This window comes from Scylla paramamosain, chromosome 18 (genome assembly GCF_035594125.1).
Source record: "Scylla paramamosain isolate STU-SP2022 chromosome 18, ASM3559412v1, whole genome shotgun sequence".
Classification (NCBI taxonomy): Eukaryota; Metazoa; Arthropoda; class Malacostraca; order Decapoda; family Portunidae; genus Scylla; species Scylla paramamosain.
This window is the reverse complement of record NC_087168.1, coordinates 13874222-13884649: the sequence shown is the minus strand read 5'-3', so window position 1 is coordinate 13884649 and position 10428 is coordinate 13874222.

Below are 10428 nucleotides of genomic sequence, written 5' to 3'. Positions count from 1 at the left end.
AAAAAAAAAAAAGATGTAATAGAAAGAGGAAAGTACAATTAAAGGGCAAAAAGGTACAGATAAAAACGAAGAATGTGGAGCAGAAAAGTAAAATGAGTAGGACAATACCAAGAAAAAAAAAAGAAAAAAAAGCAGAAAAGCAAAACTCCACAAGAGAAAAGGCAGATGTAATTAGATATCAAGAAGAGTATTATTAGTCAGGATATCACACACTTCACCACAGCATCAACAGCGGGCAGGAGCGGCAAGCTGGGGGCAATGACACAACTGGTGGGGACATTAGTTGGACCGCAGACTCGTGTTTCTCTGGTGTCGAAGTCGTAATGGAAACTTTGTCAGGGCGAGGCAGCGTGTGTGACAAAGGCCATCAACCTGTGTCCGCACCAACCACTAGAGGGCGTGCCCTTGACATGATGATGATGATGATGATGATGATGATGATGATGATGATGATATGATGATGATACTACTACTACTACTACTACCTACTACTACTACTACTACTACTACTACTACTACTACTACTACTACTACTACTACTACTATATTTTCATGTATGAGGGGAACTGGCCCAGAGCTACAAAAACTGAAATGCCAGTCCATAAAGGAAAGTACTAAAAGGATTATTTAAATTTGGAAAAGTGCCATGAAAAAACAATAACAACAACAAAAAAAAACATCAGCATATAATAAGTAGAAATGCAGCTTTAGATATTTAGTGAAGGATAAAATAAATAAGAAGTAAAGAAGAAATACCACACAAATCGAGAGAATAGTAACGATTTGACGCCAAACTGACCACCATCTGAAACAAGTTAATCTGATTCTGTGGTTTTTCTTTACCTACAGGATTAACACCACCACCACCACCACAACTACTATTACCACTACTACTAATACAACCACTACCACAAACACAATCTTACTTAATGTGCACGAAGCATAAACGCAAGCCTCACTGATCTCTCTCTCTCTCTCTCTCTCTCTCTCTCTCTCTCTCTCTCTCTCTCTCTCTCTCTCTCTCTCTCTCTCTCTCTCTCTCTCAGTTTTCGCAAACTTGCACAACTTAATTTTCCCTCAACTTTAAATAAACTGCAGGTCGCGGCACGGAGGCAAAATAAAATATAACACTAATGAATATTAAAACAGGCACGGGAAGTTTAAAGAAATATAAATTAATTACATGTCCAGAAAAAAAAAAAGATATATAACAACGAAATATTATAATTAGATGTAATGAGCCACACACACACACACACACACACACACACACACACACACACACACACACACACACACACACACACACACACACACCTAAAAGGGCCAGAAAATATGTACAAGTGTATGAGTAAACCTCCCCTCCCCCCTTCATAGTTGATCCCCCTTTCTTCCTCCTCTTCCTCCTCCTCCTCCCTCCCACACCTGTCTTCCTCTCTAACAGGTAACATGCGAAGGCCCAACATTTACCTGCCGGCATGTTAATTAAGAGTGTTACCTGTTAGGGCATCACGGCTTAATTAAAGGTGAGAAAAGTGTTCATGTGTGTGTGTGTGTGTGTGTGTGTGTGTGTGTGTGTGTGTGTGTGTGTGTGTGTGTGTGTGTGTGTGTGTGTGTGTGTGTGTGTGTGTGTGTGTGTGTGTGTGTGTGTGTGTGTGTGTGTGTGTTTAATAGTCAAGTGTTTGATGAAGTTCCTTTGTATTTCTCTCGCTTCCATTATTCTCTTTTCACTTATGTACGTATATATATAAATATTTTTTTTCATGATTTATATCTTCATTCTTTCATTCATTATTATAATTTTCTATTTATTCTAACTAATTCTCATTACTCTCTATCTTTTTATTTGGGTTCTCGTCTAGCGTTTCGTATCACGTCTCTATTACTGTTCCCCGCTCCTCCACCTGTTCTGTTATTGTTCCGTTAAAGTGTAAATGCTGTCATTGTTGTTGCTTCAGACGCTGCTTTTAATTACAACACGTTTGCTTGTAATACGTTGTTTGTTGTTTTAGTATACATAACATTATTTTTAATTTGTATAATAACACGTGGGTAAAATTAAAGTCTCTCTCTCTCTCTCTCTCTCTCTCTCTCTCTCTCTCTCTCTCTCTCTCTCTCTCTCTCTCTCTCTCTCTCTCTCTCTCTCTCTCTTCGCCGCTCTTCGTTTTCTTTCCCTGACATGAGAGGTTTGCAAATGTCATTTTTCGGACACTTTTAGGAGCGCCTCAATTCCATTTTCTTTGACGCAAGTTTATGAAGATTTAATTCAGTGTACGCTCAATATTTTCCTTGCCACGTTGCGTTTTCTTTGATGGCAAGACATGGTTATTCTCCCTCTGAAGTTGACATGATTCGATTCTCTCTCTCTCTCTCTCTCTCTCTCTCTCTCTCTCTCTCTCTCTCTCTCTCTCTCTCTCTCTCTCTCTCTCTCTCTCTCTCTCTCTCTGTGTGTGTGTGTGTGTGTGTGTGTGTGTGTGTGTGTGTGTGTGTGTGTGTGTGTGTGTGTGTGTGTGTGTGTGTGTGTGTGTGTGTGTGTGTGTGTGTGTGTGTGACTATCTTCTCTGTTTCTGTCTTTGTTTCTTTGTGTTCTCCCACTTCAGCTCACCCACCACCCATCTCTCTCTCTCTCTCTCTCTCTCTCTCTCTCTCTCTCTCTCTCTCTCTCTCTCTCTCTATCTATCTATCTATCTATCTATCTATCTTTCTGAACTCTCTTTAACAAGCGTCGGATTTCTAGCTACTCAGTCTTAAAAGCAGGCGAGCAAATGCATAAATACATACATGAATACATAAATAAATATGAACTCACTGCTTACGGATCTCAAAGCGGCGTCAATGCACGGGACCAATTGAATTAATACGATGACCTGTTTCTGCTGACCAATGAGCGCTCAGTGAACACGCTGGGCTACATGTGACCTATATTGAGAGGACGTGAAGTCATGGGAATTTAATTTTTTTCACTGCTTCCTCATTTGTTAACTCTGAGAACGGTTGAAATTTGTTTAGATGGATAGAGTGACAAACAACATGGGGATAATAATTTTTCTAGCCAACGTAAGTATCTAGACAATCGTCACTATTATGTTTGTTTGTATGGATACAGAGAGATACAATAGAAGGTTAATGATTTCTTTTTCTAATCAACGTAAGTATTTCGACATTCACAACACTGTTATATCTCGTCTGCATGGATACAATAAAAAAGGAGACAACATGAGTTTAATTATTTTCCAGGTTACGCAATCATTTGGACAGTTACAGCACTATTATGTATGTCTGCTTGCAAGGATACAGAAAGAGAGACAACAGTATAATTATCTTTCTAAGCTACAGAAGTGTTTGAACATTCAGAGCTCGTTATATTTGCTTGCATGGTAGTTTGAATACAGAAAGACTACATACATATTTGAAAGAGTGTACTGCTAACTAAATGTATAAAATGTGGTAAGTGATGAGAAAACAATTATTTAGCAGTGAAAGGATTAATGTTTATGTACCGTAGCTTGACTGAATAGTGCAATGTGATTAGGATATTAAGGACACAAATTTATAATGTGAGCATTTCAGTGGAGACAAGGCTTGGATAAAATGTTCACATCGACAATGAGAATGTGGAAAGTGCGTGTTTAGTTGAGCAAAGGAGAAATGACGACTGAAATGTTAAAGGCAGAAATGAAAATGTGAAAGATGTGTATTGAGTTGAGCGACAATAAAACATGACGCAAATGTTAATGTCAAAAAATGAACACGCGAAATGCTTGAGTCTAGTGCAACAAAAACAGATGAAGCTTAAATGATAAAGGCAGAATTTTAAAATATGCAATACCTGAATGTAACTGAGATCTAAAACTTCTCCAGTTCTATAGATTTTATCGTCACAAAATGGATTCTTCAGCTTGTCGATGGTGACTGGCAAAATAACACAAAAATAGTAAATCAGTAAGATGAAACACTACCAATCAAAAGTCAGACACGAAAATTTCTCCTTAGACTTTCTTACTGAGGTTTGTGTTTTTAAACGGTTCAATGTCTTATCTCATCTAATTCTGACAGGACCTGGTAAATCATAATGAAATTTTCCAGTACATTTTCATGGTTCTCGTGGTTTTACAAAGATCATGCACCATCAGTGAGAAAAATACCCTTAGGAACTCAACTGCCGGCTTCGAAAATATTATAACCTAAAGTCAGAAGCGTCAGAAGCGTTTAACGTTTTCACTGCAATACAAAATAATTAACAGCACCTAAGCAATGCATGAAATCTCAATAAACTTCAACAAGAAAGAAAGGAATCATAGAGAAATGTTTGCAATTTCTGTCCAATTTAAAGATTGGAGGCGGCTATGGAACAAGGAACGATGTCTCAGAATGATTAATAATTAAAGAAGGATGTACGGGTACCAAACAGCAGTCATAGGGTTAAAAATACGAATTTAAGTCTCAGAAAAATGGCAGTCACTCCACAGCTTCATAATTCCTGTCAGCACTACGAGGCGGAAAATTGAGATTATCAGGTGCTGGCTTTTGCTACCCGAAATATTCCCGATCAGAATGAAGATGCAGCGTCAAACCTCAATTAAAACTTTGGTTATTTACTGTATGTCCGCTAACCAATGCATATCCAAGGTGCCAAGTTGCAAACAGTACAGTGAAGCTGGAACTCACTCATTCAATTTTTTTTTTTTTCATTTTAAATTGCAGAAGTAAAGCTTGCCACAATATACAGTAATTGTTGTCTATAAGGAATTACACTAGCACATGCAATGATAGTAAATAGATAGATGGATTAATAGATAGATGGATTCAAGGATGGAAGGATAATCAAACTGACAAAACATATTAGTAGGTAAGCAGATAATTTAATAGAGTGGTATACTCACAGACAGTTACCTACACACACACACACACACACACACACACACACACACACACACACACACACACAATCGCAAATCATAAAATAAAGATTAGCAAAGCAGATTTTCGTATTCTCTTCTTTCACTTCAAAAGGAAAACATCAAAAGAATTAATGGGATGCCTGGCTTTTAGTATAATGTCAGATGTTTGGAGAAGAAGAAGAAGAAGAAGAAGAAGAAGAAGAAGAAGAAGAAGAAGAAGAAGAAGAAGAAGAAGAAGAAGAAGAAGAAGAAGAAGAAGAAGAAGAAGAAGAAGAAGAAGAAGAAGAAGAAGAAGAAGAAGAAGAAGAAGAAGAAGAAGAAGAAGAAGAAGAAGAAGAAGAAGAAGAAGAAGAAGAAGAAGAAGAAGAAGAAGAAGAAGAAGAAGAAGAAGAAGAAGAAGAAGAAGAAGAAGAAGAAGAAGAAGAAGAAGAAGAAGAAGAAGAAGAAGAAGAAGAAGAAGAAGAAGAAGAAGAAGAAGAAGAAGAAGAAGAAGAAGAAGAAGAAGAAGAAGAAGAAGAAGAAGAAGAAGAAGAAGAAGAAGAAGAAGAAGAAGAAGAAGAAGAAGAAGAAGAAGAAGAAGAAGAAGAAGAAGAAGAAGAAGAAGAAGAAGAAGAAGAAGAAGAAGAAGAAGAAGAAGAAGAAGAAGAAGAAGAAGAAGAAGAAGAAGAAGAAGAAGAAGAAGAAGAAGAAGAAGAAGAAGAAGAAGAAGAAGAAGAAGAAGAAGAAGAAGAAGAAGAAGAAGAAGAAGAAGAAGAAGAAGAAGAAGAAGAAGAAGAAGAAGAAGAAGAAGAAGAAGAAGAAGAAGAAGAAGAAGAAGAAGAAGAAGAAGAAGAAGAAGAAGAAGAAGAAGAAGAAGAAGAAGAAGAAGAAGAAGAAGAAGAAGAAGAAGAAGAAGAAGAAGGTGAGAGAGAGAGAGAGAGAGAGAGAGAGAGAGAGAGAGAGAGAGAGAGAGAGAGAGAGAGAGAGAGAGAATTGGAGGGAGCGAGGAAGATGGATTGACTGCCTATCGTGAGGTGATGGAGCGGCTTGAAGACTCCTCCTCTCTCTCTCTCTCTCTCTCTCTCTCTCTCTCTCTCTCTCTCTCTCTCTCTCTCTCTCTCTCTCTCTCTCTCTTTCATACATTATAATCCCTACTCAATTTACTCAATATGTGAAAGTAGGAATGTAAGAACACGAAGCCACAGGATGCAACGTTAGGTTGATAGGTTAAGTTGGGTAGATTATGTTAGGTTAGGTATGGTAGGTAAGATTAGGTTAGGTTGGGTTAGGTTAGGTTAGGCAGATTAAGTTAGGTTAGATAGGGTGTGTTAAGTTGGGTAGAGTAAGGTAGGGTAGGGTAGGTTAGGTTAGGTTAGGTAGGGTATGTTAAGTTGGGTAGGGTAGGTTAGGTTAGATAGGGTATGTTCGGTTAAGTGAACAAAGAACATGTAGGTAAGAACATGAAGCAACAGGACGCAAAAATAGGTTAGGTTTGATAAGAACACGAACCGACAGGACGTAATACTAGGTCAGGTTAGGTAAGAACACTAACCCGCAGGACGTAAGGATATAATTTGACATCCATGACACCTCTCCCGCCAAGACACGTCAAGACACGCCGCTACAAGTGCCATTCCCAGAGCGTCAAGGAGTGCCAATGGTGAAGAGGCGCGCTTGAAGGTTATTTTCCTGTCAGTCTGATTTGTTCCAGTGCTCAGGAAACAAGTGCTGTTTTCGATTTACTTTTCCTTTTTTTTTACTTTCTTTTTCGGAATCTGGTGTTTTGTTTTAAGAGTGAGTGAGGTTTTCGATTCTTTGTTTATTTTTTAAAGGAATCTGGTGAGTTGTTTTTGTATTGTATTGTACTTATCACTGTAAATTTATCATCATAATGTGTGTTTCTTTTCTGAAAGTTTTAAGTATTTAACATTACCTCTTTAGATCAGTTTTGTTTTCTTTACGAGCAAAAAGAGAAAACGAAAATAACGATTGCACTTTTATCAACACTGGAAAAAAAAAAAAAAAAAAAAGGCGAGCGAGGAAAGTTTTGGCAACATGCAGATATTTACTATCTGATTTTGTGTGGAAATTAATGGACTCGATATATTGGCATTGTTTTCTTTAGCACTTTTTCTCTTTCAATGTCACAGTAATATAATAGATAAACAAAAAAACTAAAATAAACAAATAAATAAACTTCCCTGCTATCTTTTAACACCTGCTATAAAAGTGAAAGCATCGCTAGAGCCTCATGAACCTCGGCAACACTCATACGTCATCAGGTAGGCAGTACAGTGATGTTCACAATTAAAAAAAAAAAAAACATCCCTGAGTAACTCACTCATTTAGCCCCTGGTCCAATCTTCCACCCTCCACACGACCAGCCCGCCACCCGCAGCTTCACACACTTCACGCTTCCTCGCACACTCATGCATATTTTGCTTTCCTCTCCCGGGGCGTCTGCTTCTGCTCTCCCCTCTTGCGTCCCACGTGTGAAGGACCAGATGCCCTCTAACACCATTCTTTTCACGTCCCTTGCACAAGACCTTACCGCACCACCACCTCAGCATATCCCCTCCTGTCCTTCTGTCACGCTATTCCACAAAATCAAATCTCCCTTGCATAGCTTCATTCCAGCCACTTCTCTTTACTCTCATACTTCTCAGTCTTAACTTTATCGGCCACAAAAAAAAAATCTAGTCTCTCTTGCATTACTTCATTCTTGACAGTCACTTCTCTATCTCTACCCACAGTAAACTTATCTTCATTTTCATTCTGGACAGTCACTTCTCTCTCCAACCACAGTAACATTACCACCCCACAAAATCAAACATCCCTTGCATTACTTCATTCTAGACGGTCACTTCTCTGCATGCATAGTAACTTTATTCTAACTGCACTCACAAATTCAAACCTCCCTCAAAACATCACTTCACTACAAGACAGTCCCTTCTTTCTACAATCATACTAACTTTAACGCCTCCAGCAAAATAAAATTTCTCACATCACTTCATTCTACACAGTGACTTTTCTCTAATCTTTATTACCACCCATCTCTTAACTTTCCCCGCTCGTGCTAACCAGTTGCCTCATCCCAGAGCTCCCATAAAGCAAGGCAGCCAGTAGGGAATTATAATTTTCTTATGAACCCTTTGTCTTTATATAAACTCCCCTCCACTCCCTTCTAGTTGTCCGTTTTCCACACCTTGCATTTAATAGAACTTTCTCACCTCTTACAGTCAATTATCCCACTCGTCTTCTGCGGTTAAGGAATATTGTACGTAATTTAGGTATGCTGATGTGAATATTCGTTTGTCTTTTGTTTCCCAGTGGTCATGTGTGCGTTACGATGCGATGCTTCTGTCATAAAATGCTTGATCTGGTGTGAATTACTTCTTGTTGTTTACCATTATTGTTATTCTTTATCCTCGTCGGGACTGGATGATATTTCGGTGTTATTTTTCGATACTTTTGTTATCTTTTTTTTTCTTTATTTTATTTTGTTTTATGTAAGAGAAGAAAAAAATAACAAAAAGTCCTTTCGTTGTGCCGTTCCCATAGCCCATTGCAAAAGAAAAAAAAAGAAAAAAGTAATAAATAAACAAATAAATCAAATAAAAATAAAGAAAATCTAAATAAATAAATAAATAATTAAAATAAATAAAAAAATAAAAATAAAATAAAAGACAAAGAATCAAAAGAAAGGCCAATTTATTCATTTACCTGTCTCCACACACATTCCTCTCTCCGAGTTAACAAGACCTCTCACCTCATTAAACAATTCTTTATATTTCTACCCTAGATAACACACTCAACACACTGGTCTCCGGATACACAGTTCTTACCCATCCTGACACATTCCCTCCATACACACTTCTCTTCGGCAGCACGTCCTTGCAGTTTCGACACCAGAGAATTCAAACAACCAATTCGCTCCTTATTTTTCTCCCCGTCCCAGGCCAGTTCTCCAGTGAGCTCCAATGGTTTGTAACTGGAAGGTCGCAAACATTTCCGCCAATTCTCGCCTCCTCCTCACTTAATAATCACTTCTGCATATGTTCCATCTGCTCCCGCTCCCTTCCACTTCCTCCGCCTTTACTCAGGTTTCCGTCCTTCAATCACACACACATGCCTGCCCCGCCGCCCCATGCTGACACTCCCCTCACCTTCACAACGTTCACATCTGTTCAGTCCATGTCATTTCTTTTTATCAAATTCCCAAAGTGTTTTCACGTTCTACATTTTCTCAGGGAGTCTCAGTGACGAGGAATTCTATACTTCATTCTTTCATGTTCGCACGCGTGGATCTAGAAGGAATTTAGTTTTTATCGCCTTGTTTTTCCTTCGTTCCAATGTCCATGTTATTTTCCTCTGTCAAATATTCGAAGTAATTTCACATTCACAGTCTGCTTCCTTAGTCATCTCACCGAAGTGCAGTGGCTGTATTAAGTTTTCTACGTTTCCCTTTTTCTTCGTATTCTCTTTTTATGATTCCCGGTATAATTTATTCAACACATCCTTTTCTTTCGTTCCAAAATCCAAATGTTTCCTTTCATTAAGTTTTCGGAGTAATTTCACCATCTCCTTCCTTAAGACTTCATCGCTGTGCAATTTCATGTTTTCTACGTTTCCTTTCCTGACATTTTCTTGCCTGAATAAAAATATAAGAAAAAAAGAAAGGAAAAGGGAAGAAACAAACACTCTACACACTTTTCAAACTTCAAAATCAACATCATTTCATGACCTCTTTCCTTAAACAACTTCAAAAATACGCAATTCTACATTTTTCTATAATTCTTCCTTTTATATCCCCCTGCATTACCCAACAGTTTAATCCTCTACATACTCTCCGTTCAAAAACTCACATTACTTCCTTTCATCAAATTTTCAAAGCAATTTCACAATCTCTTCTTCACAGAACCTCAACGGCGAGCAATTTAAATTTCTCCCTACCTTTTTACATTCTCTTGCATGAACCCAGCGCTTCTACACATCCTTTCTTACCACCCCGCAATTTACTCCCCAACACATCCTTTCTTCTTTCCAAAATTGCTTCCCGTACCCGGCAGAACTAACGCGGTCCCTCAGCGAACCTTTAACACTCAATGTATTCTCTTCTACTCACTCATAAAGTTCCATCAGCCATCCCGTCAGGACCATATTTTCAATCCCCTTCTACCTCCGCACCCCACCACGTCGCCTCTTCCTCTCGGCAACAATTTCATACCAGCATCCCACCTTGTCTCTTCCCCGTCAGCTGTACTCTACCTACCGAAACCCCCAGGAACTCTACACGTCGCCTTCCTTCTCGTAGATGCGTGTTCTTAAGCTTGACATCCCATCACGTCATTGCTCTTTCACCAACACGGTCTTCTATCTCAGTATGTTGTTACCTAGAGTTCTTTTTTTCAAGCTATGTCCTTCTGTTCGTACTTTAACATGTAACCGCCACATTTTTTTCCTTTCTATTAGCAACACGCACCGCTCGCTTCTTTTATTTATGTTTTTTTATTTATTTATTTATTATTTTTTTTTTGGTCTAGGTATT